Source organism: Lactuca virosa, chromosome 3 (assembly GCF_052849685.1).
Source record: "Lactuca virosa cultivar CGN04683 chromosome 3, Lactuca_virosa_CGN04683_v6, whole genome shotgun sequence".
NCBI classification, from domain to species: Eukaryota; Viridiplantae; Streptophyta; class Magnoliopsida; order Asterales; family Asteraceae; genus Lactuca; species Lactuca virosa.
The window spans coordinates 324,515,063-324,536,551 of NC_136428.1; positions in this window are offsets into that span (position 1 = coordinate 324,515,063).

The following is a 21,489-nucleotide window of genomic DNA, read 5'->3' on the forward strand; positions in this document are numbered from 1 at the left end:
AAGGTCACTCAAGCCCTATTAGCAAGCAAACACAAAGATGGAAAGTCTGTATGTGCTCACATCTTGGAGATGAAGTTACGTATTGACAGGCTGGGAGAGTTGGGTGTCAAAGTCTCAAGGAAGTTGGTTATTGGCTGTTGATTGGGTTCTTCAATCACTTCCTGAGTCGTATAGTGAGTTCTTAAGGACTACTATATGACAGACCACGACATGACCCTTATTTGGCGCAATGGTAAAGCAAACTTGATTGGAAGATCTACTCCTCAAACTTCCATGGACATTGACAATGGTAACATTGGAAGTCCAGAAAAGCTTTCTCTTCCCAATGGAAAGGGATCAACCATGGTCAAGTCATTTGACCCAATGGTAAAGAGAAAGGCTAAGTCTGAGATAGTCTCGCGTACCATTCCCAAAGAGTCCATATGTTTCTATTGCCAAGAGAAGAGGCATTGGTTGGGAAGCTGCCCTATTTACCTAAAAGATCAGAAGGATGGTAAAGTCAAAACGTTTGACTCTACTTCAGGTAAATCCAATATCTAACTCTATTAAGTTCCTATTCGGAGATTCTTAATACAGGATGTAATGTAATTACATTTATATGTTTTGAAGGATCGAAGAAAAGAAAGGAAGCTTAAAGAAAAGGTAAGATGATTCTGATCGCGAGGAGATGGATTTCGATCGCATGGATTAATGATCGGAATTTTTAGCTGCTGCTTAAGAGTTATGATAAATTGCTTAGGAATAGATAAAAACATAGTTTGCATATGTATTTTCAATGTAAGGACAAAATTTTCCGCAATTTTATAAATAAAAAGAAAAAATTTTGATTTTATTTTATTTTATGTTTCCTTACAATGGCATTTGTGAAAATTTTTGTTTATATGTTTCCATTGATAGCAATATTGGAAAATGGATTTGATTCTTTCGTTTGTGGTGGTGTCATAATTTACCAAATAAGGGAAGCTTCTCATCACCCAAGTTTCAGTTGGATAGACACTTGGAATCATGCAAGTTGTACAGTGTGATGAATGAGAACCTTCATCTTTGGGAAATTAAGACTAATTCCTTGTTCACATGTATATGTGAGTCAAATGAAGGACTAGGGGATCAGGTACACTTGGTTGTGCGCTGATCAGGTCCACAACAAAGAATGATAAGACTATTCATTATGATTTACTAAAGTTTGTTAAATATGGTTATGCTTACAAGTTTAAGTGTAATTCTGAAACATTGGAAAAGTTTCAATGTATGGCAGCACGAATGAGAAGAATCAAATTAGGCAGAAAGATAAAAGTTTCTCCAATCTGAAAAGATGGGAGAGTAGTTTAGTATCGTGTTTTATGATCATCTTAATGATTATGAAAAATCTTATCACAATTGAACCTCTAAGGATATCTTAGTGCATTTGTATGGCTAAGAAGAAGAATCTTTAATTTTTGAAATGATTAAATCAAGAAGATGAGTCATAGTTCGTTCCAAAAACAAGTCTTAGAGTCATAGTCCAAGATCGTGCCTTGAGTGACATAATCTTAAGAAAGGTTTATAGCACTTGTCAAATGTAGGGTAAAATGTTTTCTTGCTCTTGTACATTTGAAATTGGTAAGTTGTGATGTCTTGGATAGGACAAAGACCAACTAAGACCAATTGTGTGAAGTGTTTTTTTTCTTGATAAGAAACCGCACTAACTCTTGAATACTTGTTTGTCAAGTAATGTTTCTTGACAACGAGAATCTTATATGTCAAGAGGTCAGTGGGAGTCTTGAAAAAGTTTCAAGAACTAATCAAGAATAAAACTTATTGTTTATCACTAGCACTCGACTTAAGGTTTGTAACCTATCGTGTTGATATATTCTTGTTTCTGTGTCATTCCAGCTAAAAGTTGACTATGCATGTGAGTTCAATGAGTTCTCAATTGTTTGCATAAGGCAAGGCACCTGGATCAATGAAAGTTTCATTGATCAGTATGGTTGAGCTGTTGAACAACTTGGAAGACATGGTAGGCCTTTGTGTTGCCAAGTGGCAAGAAATTAAGATTGAACTAGTTCAGTCTATATGAGTTTGGATTTATCACTAACCTTGTCTTGTGATTATGGTTTTGACAAATTCACATGGATAAGAACACATACACCATAAAAATCTAAGTGTCATAAGGTTTCTCTCCGCTTCGCGAAAATGATTGTGAGGAAACGCTTTCACTAAGTAGATTTTAAGGAGATAGCAATTGTCATATTTGCATTCTCAAATTCGATTATGATTACGGCATCCCTCTTCACAGTTCAAATTGTGAGAAATAGCAAAGGTCTAAACATCTGAGACTTATTGCTGTAAGTTCTAAAGTTGTTTAGACACACATTTGAGCTATCTAAGGAAAGGTGTATGAGTTTGAGAAGCCTAGATAAAGTCTTATCGAAGCATCTTGTATCAGAAATTTGAATTTGGTAAGAAACTCAATAAGAATTGATTTCTAGAAGTCCAGCTGATTTCTGGGTACATGTCAAAGCTAGTGGGAGCATAAGTGTTATGCTAGTAAGATAATAATTATTATGCAAGTAAGAGCATAATTATTATGGTTAGTGTTGCAAGCTAGCAATGTTAATTATAGAAAACAAAATTTTCAATTCGCAAAGTTGCAGAGTTTGAAAAGTTGTTTTACTATAATTAAGGGAGAGAAAATTATAATTCATTTCAATTCTAAAAGCTTAGATTGAGATTTTAATCAAGTTTAGACAAATATATATATATATATATATATATATATATATATATATATATATATATAGAATTGCAAGAGACAGGTAAAGTATCACGTCTTTATGTAAGACATTATGTATCATATCCCACATGCTTCGGGTATAAGATCGATTTCATATGCTATAATATTAATTTGTTCTAATTTCCAAATGCCTAGGGCATTAAGAAGGAAAAGGGACTAGAACGAGATATGACTAAAATGGTTAAGCAATTGTCGATGACAATATGAGGTTTACCAAAGATTGGTTTCTCATGGACAGTTGGAAGTATAGTGTAAATATTGGAAGGACCATATTGACATATTCTGAAAAGAGGTAACTTTTGTTCAGAAGTGATAGTCAAAATCGGAATATGGAAATGTTCCATAAGTGGAAGTTATTCTTTAAATCTGTGTGAGATTAGAAAACTAAAGGCAAGATGGATGTTCAAAGGAATGTACTTTGAATGTGAGACTTCGTTTCCATGGATTTGCTCTCCATTGGAATACGTTGTAATGTTTGTTGCCAAGTTGATGAATTAAAGAATCGAGTAATGAATTAATCAGAGTATGAATTCAAGTAAGAGTGCGAAATTTGAACACGGAATGTAAATATGATCTGTTATGCTCTATTACGCTTTCGAATTCTTTACAGAGTACAAGAGACAAGTCTGTAAAAGTTCTTCTCTAACTCTAGTAAATAACCCTATTTATAGGGAACTGAAAGCATACAAAAAATATACTAAGGCATAGACACTAAAGCTTCGAATAAAAGTGCCCTAGTAAAATACATTACAAAATATTCGAAGAGTACAAAACATACTTCGACCAATTACAACAATTCGACCCTTACAATCTCCCCCTTTGTAATCATAGTCGAAGTCTTCAATTTGTAAGAAGCGTGATGGAATATAGTAATACTCTTCGAATCTCCGTGTACCAGGAGACAATCTTCTTCAGATCTTTCTTGTCACCTTCATTGTTCTTCTTGCAATGATTCATACGAACAATTAAGTTCGTATACTGTGACGTAGAATATCTCTCCACTTCACTTGCCTGGAATAAAAACCTTTTAGCTTTTGCAGCTTTGTCTTTTCCTGCGAAGACCATTCCAAAAGGCTTCAGGCAAATTTCACCATCAGCATACTTTTTCAATTCAACCTGAGTCTTCGTAGGAGCCATAGGTGCTTTTTATTTACATTCCCTTGGCAGTATCTAACTCCACATCTGTTAGTGCCAAGCACTCATAATAATTTTCGATAAAAATCTTGATGTGAGCAACTCCAAGCTTGAATTCATCCGGTTCAGTGTTTTGAAGGAATGAAAATGATTTGTCTTTTAAGAGCAATGCAACTTGTATGAGATCATACAAGTTCATCAAAGGAAAATCAGCAATCGTAAATTCGCAAATCTTTCCATTTGCCCTGGCAACCACATACTTAACATTCTGGACTGTGTTTTCGAAAATCACATCCTTCTTCATACTGATCACTTTCTTGATTTTAATCAATGACCATACTTCCTCAGGGGCTTTTCCAAGAACAACATGAAAACGAATTTTCATGTGTGTACCTTCATCTTTATTTTTAAAATTCCCTTCTGCTTTGAACTGAGGCATGATAAACATCATTTCGTTTATGGGAAAATCCAGCTGGCTTGGATCAGTGTTTGTGACCAAATAGCTCTGCTTTGGTTTCTTTTCGAATGTATACATGTGATTGAACGCAACCTTGGCCTCGATTGTTTCGTAATTATAATGTTTGGCTGGATCACCTTTATCCATTCCCTTCGGATCACTAGCTCGTTGAGTCATAATGCTTTGGATAATCCTCAGTTTTTCAATTTCAGCTTCTGCTTCAGCCTTCTTTTCTTCTTTCGATTTTTCCATAAGAATTGATTTCCCTTTATCTTTCAAGGCTGGATTATCAATTGTTTCTTTTGGATTCGAACCACTCCCACCAGTCTCCGAAGATTTACCAATCACAATTCCTTTCGAAATTGGTCTTGAAATTGGTATTGTTGTTACGACTGTTGAAGTAACTATTTCAGCAGAAACAATTATTGGTTTTGTTGTTGGGATTTTTGAAGAAAAAACTTTTCCCACAACTTTCGCATCCTCACCACTAGCCTTCGACTCAGTAGTTTTTCTTTCTCCCCCTTGCACCCCTGTGAAAACAGGCGGGGCATTTGTTGTTGGAAGAAGGCTGGATATGCGAAATAGAGGAGCGAGTTGTTTGTTGAGAATGGCTTCGATTTGTATAAACTTCTAAGATAAAAATTCAGGAGAAATCAATGAAGAAGACATTGGCCTATCAGAAATCTCCTTTAACTCCTTGAGCAACTTAAGCACCTCCTCAAAGCTTGCACTTTCGGATGTTGAAAGTTGAGTAATTTGAGGACTCAAATTTTCATACAACTTAACAAATCGGGTGACTGCGTCACAAATGATATCAACCTTTTGATGCAATGATGCATAGTCATGTTGAACAGTTGCTAATTCTCTTTTCATATCTTCACGAAGATCGTAAATTTGCAAGTTGACATCCTCGCGTACTTTCTTCACATCTTGAATAAAAAGAACGTGTCTTTCCTTTGCAACATTCTTCAACTCTCTCAGATCACCAGTAAATTTCGAATTTTGAGAATTGATCTGAAGTTCATTGTTTTGATCATTATGATCAATCTTCTCCAAGACTCGAGATTCAGAATCTTTAATCATCCCCGATACTTTACTTATGATTCTGGATTCAAACACCTTCAGCAACGAATCAACTTCAATACTTGAAACATATGAACCAACCCCGAGATCTGCTTGAGATTGAATGACAGAATTCAACTTTTGATTTAAAATCTTAAACTGCTTCATGGTCATCAGCATGTGATCTGGAAACTGCTCTTCTTCGTCATGAAACTCCAAATCTTCAAACATTCCGCCAAACCCCTCATTATCAGTCTCTGTCTCCATACAAACAGTTTCTTCAACAGGTGAATTTGGTTTGGGTGGTTCAGTAGATTGAGAAGAAAAAATAGAAGTAAAGGGTTGATCAAGAATGTGTTCGAATGTTGGGGAATCTGTTGTTGAAGTAAGAGGAGTAGAAGATAATGGTAAGGAAACAATACTTGCAAAAGGAGCAGAAGTAGATGGACCTTTAGCTCAATTTTTCGAACCTCCTTCACCCATATTGACATTTGCATCCGTATCAGATACGTGTGCAGGGATGCCTGAAGTTCGAACCTCCTCAGGAACTGATTTGCCAATCGAAATTACGGGTGGTATGACGACTGTCTTCTCAGGAGTAGACCTTTCTGTGATAAGAGTAAACTCTGGAGTTTCTGGAATTCTTTCACCTTCATCTTTGGTTGACTCAGTAGAAATCACAAGTTTGCGAGTCTTCTTCTTCTTCTTCTTCTTCGACAAACGTTTTGCCATATCTTCAGCCCTCCGTTTCTTTGACACAGGAGAAACAGGTGCTGGCACTTCCTTAATTAAAACGCCTTGATGAGTGATTTGAGGCTTTCGAATCATTTGTTGTGTGGGAGACTTGCGTTTATGAGAAGACTTCATTTTAATTCTTCAAAACATTCCAGTCTTCGAAGGAATAATAACATTTTCTTGTGTTTCCTCAAGAATGGACTCAACCACTTGAGTCTCAGCAACAAATACTTCAACAGTTTCAGGCTTCTTCTTGGGAGATTTCGAAGATTTTGACTCTGTTTCATTCTTCTTTGTCTTCTTGGATTTCGTATCTTCTCTATCCAATAGTACGCCAGATTCAATTGTAGTATCGATAGTCTGTAAATATGCCTCCAAGACAGTGTTCGACGGATCAACTTTTTTAAGCATAGCATCTGGAATACGAGCCACTGATGGAAAATTTTCAGCACTGTCGGTGACATCCTTCGGATAATGGTATGGTTGAAAAACTGCTCTTTCTTCATCATTGGGTACTAAAATACCTTCCTTATTGTAGAAATGTTGCAAGATCAAGCTCCAGTATCTTGTACACGAAATGCCATGAATGACATTCGTATGTTCTACACCCTTTTGAAATTCCTTCCATAATTGAGTAGAATAGTCCACTTGAATATCATAATATATGCTAGCAACCATGGCATAAACTTCCATCCTTCCTTTATCAAGACCAGCGGATCGCCCAGCCAAACATCTTAGAAAAATTCCAAATAAGAAATTCCATATTCTTGGAAGTCCAGATTTCTTAAAATCACTAATCTTGGACAATGGTGGTTAATATCCCATCTCATTGAACATGTGAACGATTTGTGGAAAAGTAAATGAAACATATGGAGGCGAATTCGGAATATCAAGAATTTGACAAAATAGTTTCTTGGTTAGCCTGACCTTTTTGTCGTTCACCAGATGAAATGTAACCGTATCAGATGCTTTGTTGTATGTTGCAGTCGATCCTGCTTGAGAAAGCCAGGACAATGGAACAGAGAAAGAGTTGAACATCGCTTTAGCCAAAACCGAGTTCTTCAAAGCAACTATGAGCATCTTTAATTCTTCCGGATACTGAGAAACTTCACCCTCCAAGTAGTAGTTTGTTGCTTGAATCTTCATTATTGGTAATGAAGAGGCATCTTCAGTTGTAAGAGAATCAACATGAGCAGAAGTCGCCATTGTTTGGGTTTGAAGAAGATGATGAACAGAGAATTTTGGGAAATTTGCTTTTTGATCGCGTAAACAGACAATGGACCCTTGAATCCCCTTTTATATGTAACCCTGAAGTTTGAATTTGAAGCGGGATGTGTATTTAATGAAATCCGACGTGGCACCTTGAAAGTCGGACCACTACTGCTGAAAAGTAGCCATGCGTCAAAAAGTAGTTGTCACATCACCTTGAAAACCGGACAGAATACCATACATCATTTAAAAACAGCCTGTCTTGTGATCACCAAGAGTATTGTAACCGTCAGAACCCTTCGAATGGAAGCAAGGCTCTTTCACTTTTGGGATGAAAAGCGAAGTCATACGCCAAAAGTTCGAAATCATCAGCCTGAGTTGGTATTACTCAGAACCTCAAGGATTTCGTGAGTGCTGTGTTCTAAAGAATAGAGATGTGAAACAAATATAAGAAAAATATGGGATAGTGTGATGTCAAATTATTGACACAAAAGCAAATTCAATCCCGTGCAAAGATTACTTACTTCATTAATCATTAAGAGAAATTATCAATAGCTTGTGTGGGTTCCCGTGAATTACAATCGAATACTTGTTGATAAGTATCGAAGGGCTTCTTTTAAAATGCTTCGTGGGTAGTTCAAAAAATTTCGTTACATGTCAACCTAAACATAAGGTGAGAAATTGTAACAGAAATTACTTGTTTGACCAGTGTAGTCAGTGACAAGTTGGCGTTGAAAATTTTTGAAATAACTAGGACATTCGAATGAAACTCACACGGAAATCATATTAAAAAAAAAATTTGTGTTCTGGATCTTGTTGGGTAACAAACATCGTTGGTTTCGAATGTTTGATCAAGACCACGCATTCGAAATGAATATGATTTGAAGTTTCGAATTTTTGTACAGAAACAAAAGTTTTGTGAAAATCTGGAACTTATTTCCCCGTCAATTCCTTAAAAAAGATAATGAAAATTGGGTTTCACTTTCATCACGGTCTCATGATGTCAGATATAAACACAGAGTTTTGATATATCTAAGTCTCGATGGGTTTGATCAGAGACCTCTCGGATATATGTCTTCGTGTGTGATCGTGTAAGAACTTTATGGATGAAAAAGATTGATTTAAGACACGAAAAGTACCTCTGTTATGTTTGGACCAAACAATAAACTCTTAACTCATTTTGAGAAGAGTAAGGTAGCTCAGAGACTAATGTGAATATAAGCCTGATTGGGAAGAAATCTTCGTATGAATAATTTCATGAAGGCTTTCGTACACACACATTGAGTCATGGAGGCTTTGGTCAACATGCAGCAGCATGCTTCTAGGGACAACCTAACTAGTTCGAATGATGAAAAATTTATCAATTCATACGAAAAATGTACCTTACCCTAGTACTGCAATCGTAATTCCCTCTGAATCTATATGATAATCTACAACAACATACTAAAAAGAAATAAGAATCAAAATATTTTTGTTGTTTTGATTTTTTGAAAATAAAAACAAAACAAACTAAAATCTTTTTGGATTTTTGAATTTTCGAAAATAAAGACAAAACAAACTAAAGTCTTTTTGGATTTTTGAATTTTCGAAAATTGAGACAAAACAAACTAAAATCTTTTTGGATTTTTGAATTTTCGAAAATTGAGAGAAAACAACCTAAAATCTTTTTGGATTTTTGAATTTTTGAAAATTGAATTACAAAACTAAATAAAATCTTTTTGGAGTTTTGATTTTTCGAAAATAAAGACAAAACAAACTAAAATCTTTTTGAATTTTTGAATTTTCGAAAATTGAGACAAAACAAACTAAAATCTTTTTGGATTTTTTAATTTTCGAAAATTGAATTACAAAACTAAATAAAATCTTTTTGGAGTTTTGATTTTTCGAAAATAAACAATACTTGTTGTAAAGATGCGAAATTTTATCATCCTCTTTTAAGTAACAAATGTACGAATTCGAAGAGGTCGAAGCGTTGACTATGAAGAGTAACAGCTGAATCAACCCTTAATATAAGTAACAAATGTGCGAATTCGAAGAGGTCGAAGCGTTGACTATGAACAGTAATAGCTGAATCAACCCTTAAAATAAGTAACAAATGTGTGAATTCGAAGGGGTCGAAGCGTTGACTATGAACAGTAACAGCTGAATCAACCCTTAAAATAAGTAACAAATGTGTGAATTCGAAGGGGTCGAAGCGTTGACTATGAACAGTAACAGCTGAATGCTGAATGACTTTGCCTTGTCTTTTATTAAGTGCCTCTGATTCATTCCTTATCGTGCATCATTCTTCTTTTTCGCATGGAACAGAATTTCCATCGATCATTCCAAGTCCCTCTATAATTCTTACAAGGGATTTTTCATCTAAAGGTTTCGTGAAAATATCAGTTAGCTGATCAGTTGTTTTCACGAAATGTACTTCAATATTCCCATCCTCCACGTGATCCTTGATAAAATGATAACGAAGAGCTATATGTTTAGTCTTCGAATGTTGCACAGGATTATGACAAATTCTTATAGCACTTTGAGAATCACAATATAATGGAATCTTTTTCATATTTATTGCATAATCACGCAATTGACTTTGGATCCATATTATTTGCGAAGTGCAAGCAGCAGCAGCCACATATTCTGCTTCGGCTGTTGAGATTGATACACATGTTTGCTTTTTCGACTGCCAGCTCAACAATTTGCCATCGAGAAATTGACATCCACCACTTGTGCTTTTTCGATCAAGATTACAACCACCCAAGTCTGCATCCGAATATGCTTGTACAAAGAACCCAGTGTTCGAAGGATACCACAATCCTAACGAAATTGTTCCTTTAAGATAACGAAATATATTCTTCACAGCAGTGAGATGTGGTTTTCTTGGATTTGACGGATACCTTGCACAATTACACACAGAAAACATGATATCAGGTCTACTTGCAGTAAGATAAAGTAATGAACCAATCATGCTTCTGTAAAGAGTTAGGTCAACTGTAGGTTTATCTAACGAAGGTGTTAGATTTATGCCAGTTGCCATTGGAACTCGTAACTTCATGCTATTCGTCAATCCAAACTTTTCCAGCAGATTCTTCGTATATTTTTCTTGATTGATAAAAATTCCTTCTCTGCTTTGACGAATATTCAAACCAAGAAAATTATTGATTTTTCCCATCATGCTCGTTTCGAACTTACTCTTCATCAAATCTTCGAATTCTCTAGACAAAGCAGGGTCAGTTGAGCCAAAAATAATATCATCAACATAAATTTGAACAAGCATTAGATGATTCCCCACTTTCTTTCGAAATAATGTAGGATCAACTGATCCTTGTTTAAATTTAGATTGTTTCAAGAATGAAGTAAGAGTTGCATACCATGCTCGTGGTGCTTGTTTCAAACCATAAACTGCCTTATCTAAAATATAAACATGATTTGGAAATTCTTCGTTAATAAAACCTGGGGGTTGTTCCACGTATACTGTTTCTTCAAGCTCTCCATTTAGAAATGCACACTTCATGTCCATTTGATAAACATCAAAATCCATGTGAGCTGCATAAGCCTTAAATATACGAACCGCCTCGAGTCTTGCGACAGGGGCAAAAGTTTCTTCATAGTCGATTCCTTCTTGTTGTGAATATCCTTTGACAACAAGTCTGGCTTTGTTTCGAACAATATTTCCATCTTTGTCGGTTTTATTTTTGTAAATCCATTTTAACCCGACAATCGAAACATTTTCAGGTTTAGGAATTAATCTCCAAACCTTGTTTCGTTCGAATTCAGATAATTCAGATTGCATTGCAACAACCCAATCTGAGTGTTCCATTGCAATCTTAACTGTTTTTGGTTCAATTTTAGAGATGAAAACATTGAACATGCAAAATTCTTGATGAGTATTCAATACCTCATTCTTTGCATGAATTTGAGCTCTTATTAAGACTCCCTCTTGTGGATTCCCAATTACTTGATCCTTCGGATGATCTCTTGTCCATTTTTCCATTGGTGGATATGTTGGATCAAATTCCAATGGTGCATCTTCGTACATATCATCATTCTCTGAACCTGCAATCGAACAAGCATCATCTAAATCAGTATTATTTTCAATATTCTCTAAATGCTCCCCCCTCAACATTATGCTCCCCCTTAACATCATAATTCAATCTTTCTTTCTCCCCCTCAAAAGAATGTTCTTCGTTATTGAATGTATTCGAATCCAAGTGCTCCCCCTCTACTGGATTATTTTGCATACTTTCACCTTTCTCTAAAGAATTGGATGTTGAATCATCAATAAGCTTTGTTTGTTCAGAGAGATGATTATCATTTGCGTTTATTTCAGCATCAACAGCATGATCTGAAATTCCAAAAATTAAATCATAATCAATATCTAAGGTTTGTGAGGATTCAGATTCATCTTGTATGTCTTTCAGTATAGGATGATTTTCAAACTGTGATGTTGTTTGTTTAATGTAGTAATCATCAAATGTAAGATTAAAAGTTTCTTCAACTTTTCGTGTTCTTTTATTCAACACACAATATGCGACTGAATTATGCGAATATCCCAAGAAAATCCCTTCATCAGCTTTAGCTTGAAATTTCGTAAGATGATCCTTGAGATTCATAATGAAGCATCTGCATCCAAAAACATGGAAAAATTTGACGTTAGGTTTTCAATTGTTGAGAATTTCATATGGTGTAATGTTAAAACGACGATGAATGAACGATCTGTTTTGAGTGAAACATGCAGTTGATACAGCTTCAACCCAAAGGTATTATGGAAGATTCGCATATGCCAACATAGTCCTTGCCGCTTCGCATAGAGACCTATTTCTTCGTTCAACAACACCATTTTGTTGTGGTGTGTATGGTGATGAAAAATTATGCGAAATTCCTTTGTCCACCAAAAACGAATCAAGAATATTGTTCTTAAATTCAGTTCCATGATCACTCTTAATTTTTCGAACAATTTTCTTCAATGTTGTTTCCATCTTTTTGATAAAATCGATCATGATTTGTGCAACTTCGGATTTAAACCTGAGAAAATAAACCCACGTAAATCTGGAAAAATCATCAACAATAACTAAAATGTACCGTTTCTTGTTGAGAGTTAAAACAGTCCAAGGTCCACACAAATCAATATGTAAAAGCTCTAGAGGTGCAACAATTTTCGAGTCTATTGTAATTGGATGACCTTGTTTATGTTGCTTGCCAACTTCACAAGCTGCACATAAAGAATCATTGTCAAATTTAAGTACAGGTAAACCTCTTACCAGATCTTGTACCATAAGTTTATTGATGTTTCGAAAATTGAGATGAGAAAGTCTTCGATGTCATAACCAACTTAAGTCTGTTATTGCTTTCGAAAGAAGACATATAGCAGGTTTCCCTACTATCGGATTGATATCCAAAGTGAACATGTCACCTTTCCTTTTGGATTTCAGTAATACTTCTTTTGTGTTGACATTCGAAATTACACTTCCTTCTTCGTTAAAAAGAACTTGATTGCCAGTGCCCACAACAAGTTGAGAAACACTTATCAATTTATGTTGAAGACCTTCGACATATGCAACACGATTCACTGTGAATTGTCCATTCGTGATCTTCCCATATCCTTTGACTTGGCATTTTTGATTGTTCCCAAACTTCACTACTCCAGCATTTTTGAGACTTCGAAAATCTCGTAAATTCTCCTTCTTCCCAGTCATGTGACGAGAGCAACCACTATCGATGTACCATTTGTTATCATATTGCTCATCACATAGTACCTACATTCAATTGAAAATTTTAGGTACCCAAGGCTTTTTGGGTCCTTGGAAATTAGATTTCAATTTCGAATGTAATGAAGAACTTTTAACCCAATCACAAACTTTGGTTTTGAGACTATCAATTAAGTTTACTTCTTCATTTAAAGGAACCGAAACATAAGTTTTTGATGGTTTCAAATGTTCACTGACATTACCCTTCGAATTCTGAGTTTGTGAATGAACATTCTTTACTTTTATTACTGGTTTTCAAGCTTTGACTGAAATGTTAGAATCCTTAGAAGATGAACTGCCATTTGATGAAGTATTCACATATTTTTCATATGCATCGTGAATTTTCTCCTTTGAATATTTATTTGATTGATACATCTTTCCTTTGCCTTCAAGCCAATGATCAATGTTTTTCCTTGAAGTCATTCCTTTTTCCCATGAAGTTTTCATTGTTTCTTTCTTCGTATGATTAGGAAAATTTGGCTTTTGAGGAACAAAATCAACTTTTGGATTTGATAAAAATGATTGAGCGTATGATGAATCAACAGTTGATTTAAAATGTTGATGTTGAAAGAAATGTTGATTTGATTTAGATTTATTTGAAAATGATCTTGATTTATTAGTTGTTGTAACTTTCGAAAACCTTGTGTGTTTATTCACTTCAGAGCTTAAATTATTTGTATGAGATGATTGTTGAGGTTTTGTTGAAAAAGAGGAATTTTTAGCTTTGAAAACACTTTTGGTTGATTGTGATTTAGACATCTTTTGAGACTCAACATTTTGCCAAAATATTTTCTTTCTTGCTTGTCTTTTTGAAATGTTGCGTTCCTTCGAAAATTTTTCAATTTGATCTTTAAATTCCTTAGAATTGAGTTTGACAACCTTTTCATTTTCCTTTTCAACTTGATTTGAAAACACTTTTTCTATTTTTGATTTTTCAACCCATTGTCTTTTTGGTTTTTGACGTTGGAATTCATACGAATTCTTAGTTAAGTTGTTTTCAATTGTGCTTTGATTTGAGAAAAAACCTTCTTCAGTTGTTTTTGAATTATCCTCCTCCACTAACTTCTTTAATTCTGGTTTTATATTCTCAACATTTCCAGTAGTTACAAAAACTTGATTTGGAAAAATGACATCATCTGTACATTTGAAATTTGGATAAACCACTGTATTCGTTTCAAGATAGTGTTCTCCTTTTTCATTCATAACTTTTTCGAACTTTTGTGTATCACCATACACTTGATCAACCACCATTCGAGGAGTTTCTTCTTCTTTTGTAAATTTCTTTTCCTTCGAAATTTTCTCTTCATCGTCATCATCACTATCATCAGTTTGGCTGTCTTTGAGATCCACGAAGTTCATATCACAAACTTTCGAAGTTGAGGGTGTATCAGTTTCATTTTCAACCATCAAATCCTTAACTTTTTCTTTCCCTTTAGATGTTAAAGCAACATTAACAACATACAACTGAGAACAATCAACATCTTCTAGTTCACTAATTTCACTAATATTGTCAGAATTATCTTCAATATCAGCAAAATTAGATTGAGAATCAGATGTTGAATTCTCAGTCTTTTTCAAAATTTGGATTTGTTCAGATTTAGTCAAAGTATCATTCACTATGTTAACTAATTCTTTCGTATCAAGACATTCATCAATTTTGACAATTCCATATTTATATCTATCATCAGGAACTTTGTCAAAATCAACTATTATCTGCTCACAATCATACGAAATATTATCTACCTTAGCTCTTTCGAATGCTAGAAAAGGTAGTAATTTTCTATGTTGCTCTTTACTTATGTCACTTGAATGATGTAAATTGGTTAATTTGCCATATAGTCTTTTCGCAGAATTACAATAAATGTTTCTTTGTGCTAGTAAAAGTTTAACTTCACTCGTTAAAGAATCTCTATCACACATAATGTTTGTTATTTGTAATTCCATACATTCAATTTTGCTTATTTTCAAGTCTAATCTCTTTTTGGTCTCTAACAACTCCATGGACAATTTGTTGGCCTCATTACTAGCAGAAACAACAATTGAATCAAAATAAGTAACCGTCTCATCAAAAGATATTAGTTCAGAATCATAAGAATGAGTAGGAATATTAAAAGATTCGAGAATTTTACGTACCTTTGTAGTCATTGGAGATTTGTCAGCAGCTTTGGATACGAAGCATCGTCCCCTCACTTCGAATTCCTCATCCTCTGAGTTTTCCTCCATTTTCGCATACAATGCCCCATGTGTCGGATTTCGCATTTCTTCATCATCTGATCCAGATGACCAGATTTGATATGTTCCTTCTTCATCCTCATGCTCACCCTTTGCAACTAATGATAAATTCTTGGCTTTAGCACGAACCACCTCAAGCTTCTATGCATAGTATGCCTCATCCTTGACTTTATTCTTCCTCTCATCCTTCTTTCGAAGCATACAATCATTTGCAAGATGATTCGCTCCGTTGCAATAATGACAATCTATTCCAGCATCACCTTTCAACTTCTTCTCACTCTTTCCTTCAGCTATCTTCGAATCTTGCTTCTCAACTTTCTTTTTCTCCTCAACAACATTTTTACTCACAGAAATTCCTTTCACCTCAGCAAGCTTAGTCTTCGAATTGAACGGCTATTTGAAAAATTTCTTGACACGATTATTCGAGTAAAATGTTATTGCTTCATCATCCGAATTCATAATGAATCCTTCTTCTTCCTCAGAATCACCATTCTCAGCTTCTTTCTCCGAAATCTTTGACACAAGAGCTAATGGACCTCCCAAATTTAACTTCGATTCCTCAGCAATTTCATTTACTTCAACTTCGTGTGTTTTCAACTAATTTTACAAATCATTGAGAGTTGATGTATCAAAACTTTGCTGATTCTTCACCATCAAACTCACACTTCTCCATTCTTTTCGAAGCCCCATTACAAAGATGAGATTGAATTCCATTGAAGTCCTGGTAATTCCATAGCGATTGCATCGATAGATTAGCTCATTCAAACGATCATAGTGAACTTCAATTGTTTCTCCTTCTTTTTGTTTGAAGTCTTTCAGCTCAACCAAACACTGTTTAACTGAATTGATTTTTGTCTTCTCACTTCCTTGAAATTTATCTTTCAGATTGTTCCAGATTTCCTTTGCAGTTGTACAACTCCTAACGTAATTGTACACAACTGGAGGTAAAACACCTCGTAATTCCCTCATACACCTTTTCTCCAATTTCTTCAGACGATCACCTTGATTATCAACACCAGAATTTGTGGAAGAAGATCCGATTGGTTGAACATTCGCTGGAACATTGATACTTCCAGTGATACATGTCCACAATACTTCTTCAAGACCATTCAGATAATCCTGCATCCGATCAGCCCATTGATCATAGTATTCAGGGATTAGCATTGGAATTTTGGTTGATGAACCTAGCAGATGAGAAAACGAGGTCATCGAATTGAGATTGAAAGTCGCCATTGTTGTACGGAAGAAGATTTTGAGAAGTTTGAAAAGATTTGAGAATTTGAGAACAAACTAGATGAATCAAATCGAATTGATGAGAATAACACTCGATTCAACAATTCAAATGCAGCGTGCATGCTTGGAGCATCGGATAACTATTGTTTTAATTCAAGTATTAAGTTGATTATTTGAAACATTATACAATGAATAATGTGTAATCAATATGGTGATTAAATAAAAGGTGTTTTAGTTACATTCATAAGTTCTGAGACCATATTGGATTCGATTATTCATGTGTTTCACTTTGTATGTTTTGACTTCCTGAATAACTAGGTTATTCAAGCCGTCCACAGTCGATCATACTTTGGAAGTAGGTATTGACGCAAGGCTGTGATGAATGGGTCTGTAGATTTGTCTAAAGGCTTTTAGGCATAGCACAAGTTTGATGCAGTGTTCATGAGTACTTCTGGAATAAGATTCGAGTATTGGATTAAACCCACGCTCATCTAAATCACTTCATGGAGTTTATCACGAGTGATTGTGAGACGATAATATCTTATATTCTTGAAACCGAGACATGTGAGTTGTAGTTTACAAGTCAGTTGCGCATTGACATATGTAAACGCACCAGTAACTTGGTGTTATAAAACATATTGTTGTGTGTGATTTGATGAGTAAGTACAAGCAAGCATTTGAGTCGAAGTTTATCCATTCCTTTTAGCCTTAGCGGGATAAAAGCGATATCTTTGGGCCCCTCAATGATTTAAGGATGACAACCCTAAGTGCTTGGCCAAGCCTGGACTGATTTGATTTGTTTAATTAGTCAGTCGTCATAAATCGGAAATCGGGAAACAACAGATGAACAAAGAGAATGATTATAATCCATATCTCATGTTCATATGATATCTAGAATGGAGGAATATATGATCCCTTATCTAATGGACGCGTCATTGACTAGGTCAAAGTTTTACAACGGCTTTTAAGAGCTACGATTGCTAGTCGGGATTTTGGAATTGTACTTGTAATGATAGTTATTAGACTTATCCAAGTGGGAGACTGTTGGATTAGGTGTCTAAGCCCATAAGTATAATTGGTATGTACTTGACCCGAGAGTAGTATGGTCCATTTGGGTTGCATATGACCAGGGCAATTTGATAGGATGGACTTTTGAGAAGAGGTTATTTATGATTTATTAATATATTATAAGTTCTAATATATTAATATGAAATCATATGATTTAGTTAGTATTGATCAAGAATTAATTTGGAATTAATTTAGTGATCAAAAGAGACTAATTAAATATACGGGGACTGATTAAGTAAATCAATGATTCTTATAGTATGGGCCAATGGTTATTTAGGATGGGCTAAACCAATATGGTAGTCGATGGATAGTCCATGGAGGTTTAACCCATGGATCCTAAGTAATATGAAAGGTCATGGGCATTAGGGTTTGCATGGATGTAACCCTAATATTGCCACACTATATAAGAAGCCCTTTAGAATCCAAAATCACACACTAGTGTTCTTGGAGATCGTATGAGGCGTTTTTTGGTGTAAGAATATTCTCTAAAAAGTCTTCCTTTGTCCAAGGTGTGTTGTGATTCCATTTGAGGCATTCACACTATTGGTGCTAAGTTCTTAAAGGCCAATTACAACAAGTTCTACAAGATACATAAAGAGGTAAACTCCTAACTAGTATTTTATGTTGTTTATGTCAATTCTATGATAGTTGTAGGCTTAAAGCGTTGGAAACAATATTGCATGTATAATTAGAGAAAACATAGATCCAAAGCTTTTAGGGTTGTATATGCACCATAGGATGTTGTAGTATATAAAACCCAACAGTGATCAGGTATATTCTCTTCTTCTGGATCAAACTCTATCTCAGCAAACGACCCCATGAATTCACCATCATCAGTTTCATCATCATTTACTGTTTTGGGACCTTTAGTGGATTGGGATGGGAATAATGAGGTGATGGGTTGTTGCATTATATTATCAAAGGTAGGTGAATGTGTAGAAGGTATTGTAGAAGAATCAGGCATAGAAAATGGTGGTAGCTAAACAGTATTATCAACACCAGATGTGTCGAAAGAAGATGAGATAACAAGAATAGGATTAACTTGGGTTGTTGTATTCGATACAACTTCATCCGTAGTGACATTTGCGTCCATATCAGATATGTTCGCAGTGATGCCTGAAGTGCGAACCTCCTCAAAAATTGATTCAACTGTCGACACTCCGAGTGGTATGACAATGGTCCTCTCAGGAGTAGAATTCTTTGATTGTTCATCGTGATTGGTGGTTGTGTCGACTCTAGAAGCTTCCACATTTCTACCGTGATTTCTAATCGCCTCGAGATTCGATTTGATTGGAGAATCCCTCGTTGGTGAAGGAAAACCCAGAATAGCATTTGGATTTAGAGACTCAGGTACAACTTCATCATCCATGGAACTATCGACAACTTGTGGCTTCTTCCTTTTCTTTGAAATTAGTTTTACCATGTATTTTGCTCTCCTTTTCTTTGACGTTGGAGATACAGGAGTTGGGATTTTACGAATAATTACCCTTTTATACTGAGTTGAGGCCTGCGTGTAACTCCCTTTTGTGAGAAACTACTTCATCTTTCAGGTGAAAGATGAGGTTTATGGGCTATCTTCTTCAATCTTTTCAACACTCCTGACTTCAAAGGCACAACCTTTTTATCAGGCCCAAAGGTTTTTTCGATATTTCGCACTATATTCTTCTTTGAAGACTTATCAGCCTTAACTACTTTCTTGGGAGTAGGCTTAGCAATCTTTGCAACTGGTTCAGAACTAGGTTTCGAAGGACTAGCCTGATCATCTTTCTTGGAGCTTCTTCTCTTCTTAGAAGGACCTCAGCATAATTTTGTAATAACACCCCATTCTCAATCGATGGATTGATGTGTTGAAAATAGTCTACCAAAATAGGGTTCGAAGGATCGACTTTTCTCAACATCGCATCTGGGATACGAGCAATAGAAGGAAACATATATTGATTATCTTCGACTGATTTCGAATAATGATACACCGAAAATTCAGCAGTTTCTTCATTTTCAGGAATCAGAAGGCCTTCCTTCTCATAGGCAAATTGCAAAAATTAAACTCCAGCAACGAGCACACGAGATCCCATCATCTGCATTCGTGTTCCCGATACTTTTAACAAATTCATCGCATAATTGGGTTGCATAATCTATTGCTAAGTAATAGTAGATTCCTACCACCATAGCGTAAACCTCCAATCTAGCTTTATGCAACCCCACACTTCGACCCGTCAGGCATCAAAGGCAAATTCCAAATAAGAAATTCTAGATACAAGGCAACCCAGACTTCTTAAACTCACTGATCTTGGTAAGAATAGGTTGATACACCGTCTCATTGAACATATGAATGACCTGTTCATTCGTTACCTTGTAGAAGGCTTCAGCATTTGTGATGTTCAAAATCTGGGCAAAAAGCTTCTTTATCAACTTCAACTTCTTATCATTCGTCATTTGGAAAGTGAAAACTTTCAATGTCTTATTGTACAACGTTGTAGAACCAGCAAGAGATAACCAATATAATGGCACTGAGAATGAATTGAACATCGTAGTGGATAACACCGAATTTTGTAGAGAAACAATCAACATCTGTAAGCCCTCTAGATAAGCAATAGCATCGCCTTAAACTTGATAGTTAGTGCTCTGAATCTTCATGATTGGTTATGAAGAAACGTCTTCTGTGGTTTGTGATTACTGAACTTGCTTAGCCGCCATGGTTATGTTTTTGAAGAACTTGAAGAAGATCAAAGAGAAAAGGGTACAAATATTTTGAGAAAATTATGTGAGCGTAAAGTTGGAATAGAATCTCCAAATCCCTTTTTATACGTACACCTAATTTGAATTTCAAGCGGTTGCCATTAATAACATGCCACATTTCACCATGAAAACTGGCCTAGTAGTCGTAAAGTTAGCCACGTCTGCAAGGTGATGATCACTTTTTTCCTTGAAAACCGCATAGCAACCAAACTGTCATATCAAACAGCCTGCTTGAAAGCACTCAGCACATAAGTACAAACATGGAACCCTTCGGCATGGAGGCTGGGCTCTTTCACTTTTGGGTTGAAAAGCGATGTCATTTGCCAGACTTGCGAAATCTTCAGCCTAAGTTGGTATTACTCAGAACCTCAAGGATTTCGTGAGTGCAAAGTGTGCCAAAGAAAAAGATAAGAAGCAAAATAAGAAAATTCTGGTTCTGTGATGTCAAAAATATTTCGACACAAATGCAGTTAGATCCCGAGCAAAGATCGCTTCGTTATTCATCAAGAGAGATGACTAACAGCATGTGTGGTTTCCCATGAATTACAATCGAATACTTATAGCGAAGTATCGAAGGGCATCTTTTAATAGGCTTTGCGGGTGGTTGAAAATTCCGTTACATATCACAACTAAACATAAGTGTGAGACATTGTAAGGAAAATTACCTGTTTGACTAGAGTAGTCAGTGACAAGTATGCTTTGAAAAATTTATCAAGTAACCAAGGATCATGAAGATATTCAGATGGAAATCATATTCCAAGAAAAAATAAGTGCTCGATCTTATTGGGTAAAAACGTCTTGGGATAAGAACATTTTATGAAGATCACTCAAAATGAAAGAATATGATTTTGAATATCGAAAAATGGTACTGAAACAAATGTTTCGTTAAAATCTGGAACAAAGTTCCCCATCAACTCCATCATGGTTTCGAAATTTGGGGTTTCACTTTCATCATGGCCTCATGAATCCAAATCATGAACACAGATTGTTTACATACCTATAACCTGGTCGGTTTATACCAGAGATGTCGTAGATATGTGTCATTGTGTGTGATCGTGATAAAACTTTGGGGTGAAAAAGATTGTTTCAAGATTCGAAAGTACCTCTGCTATGAA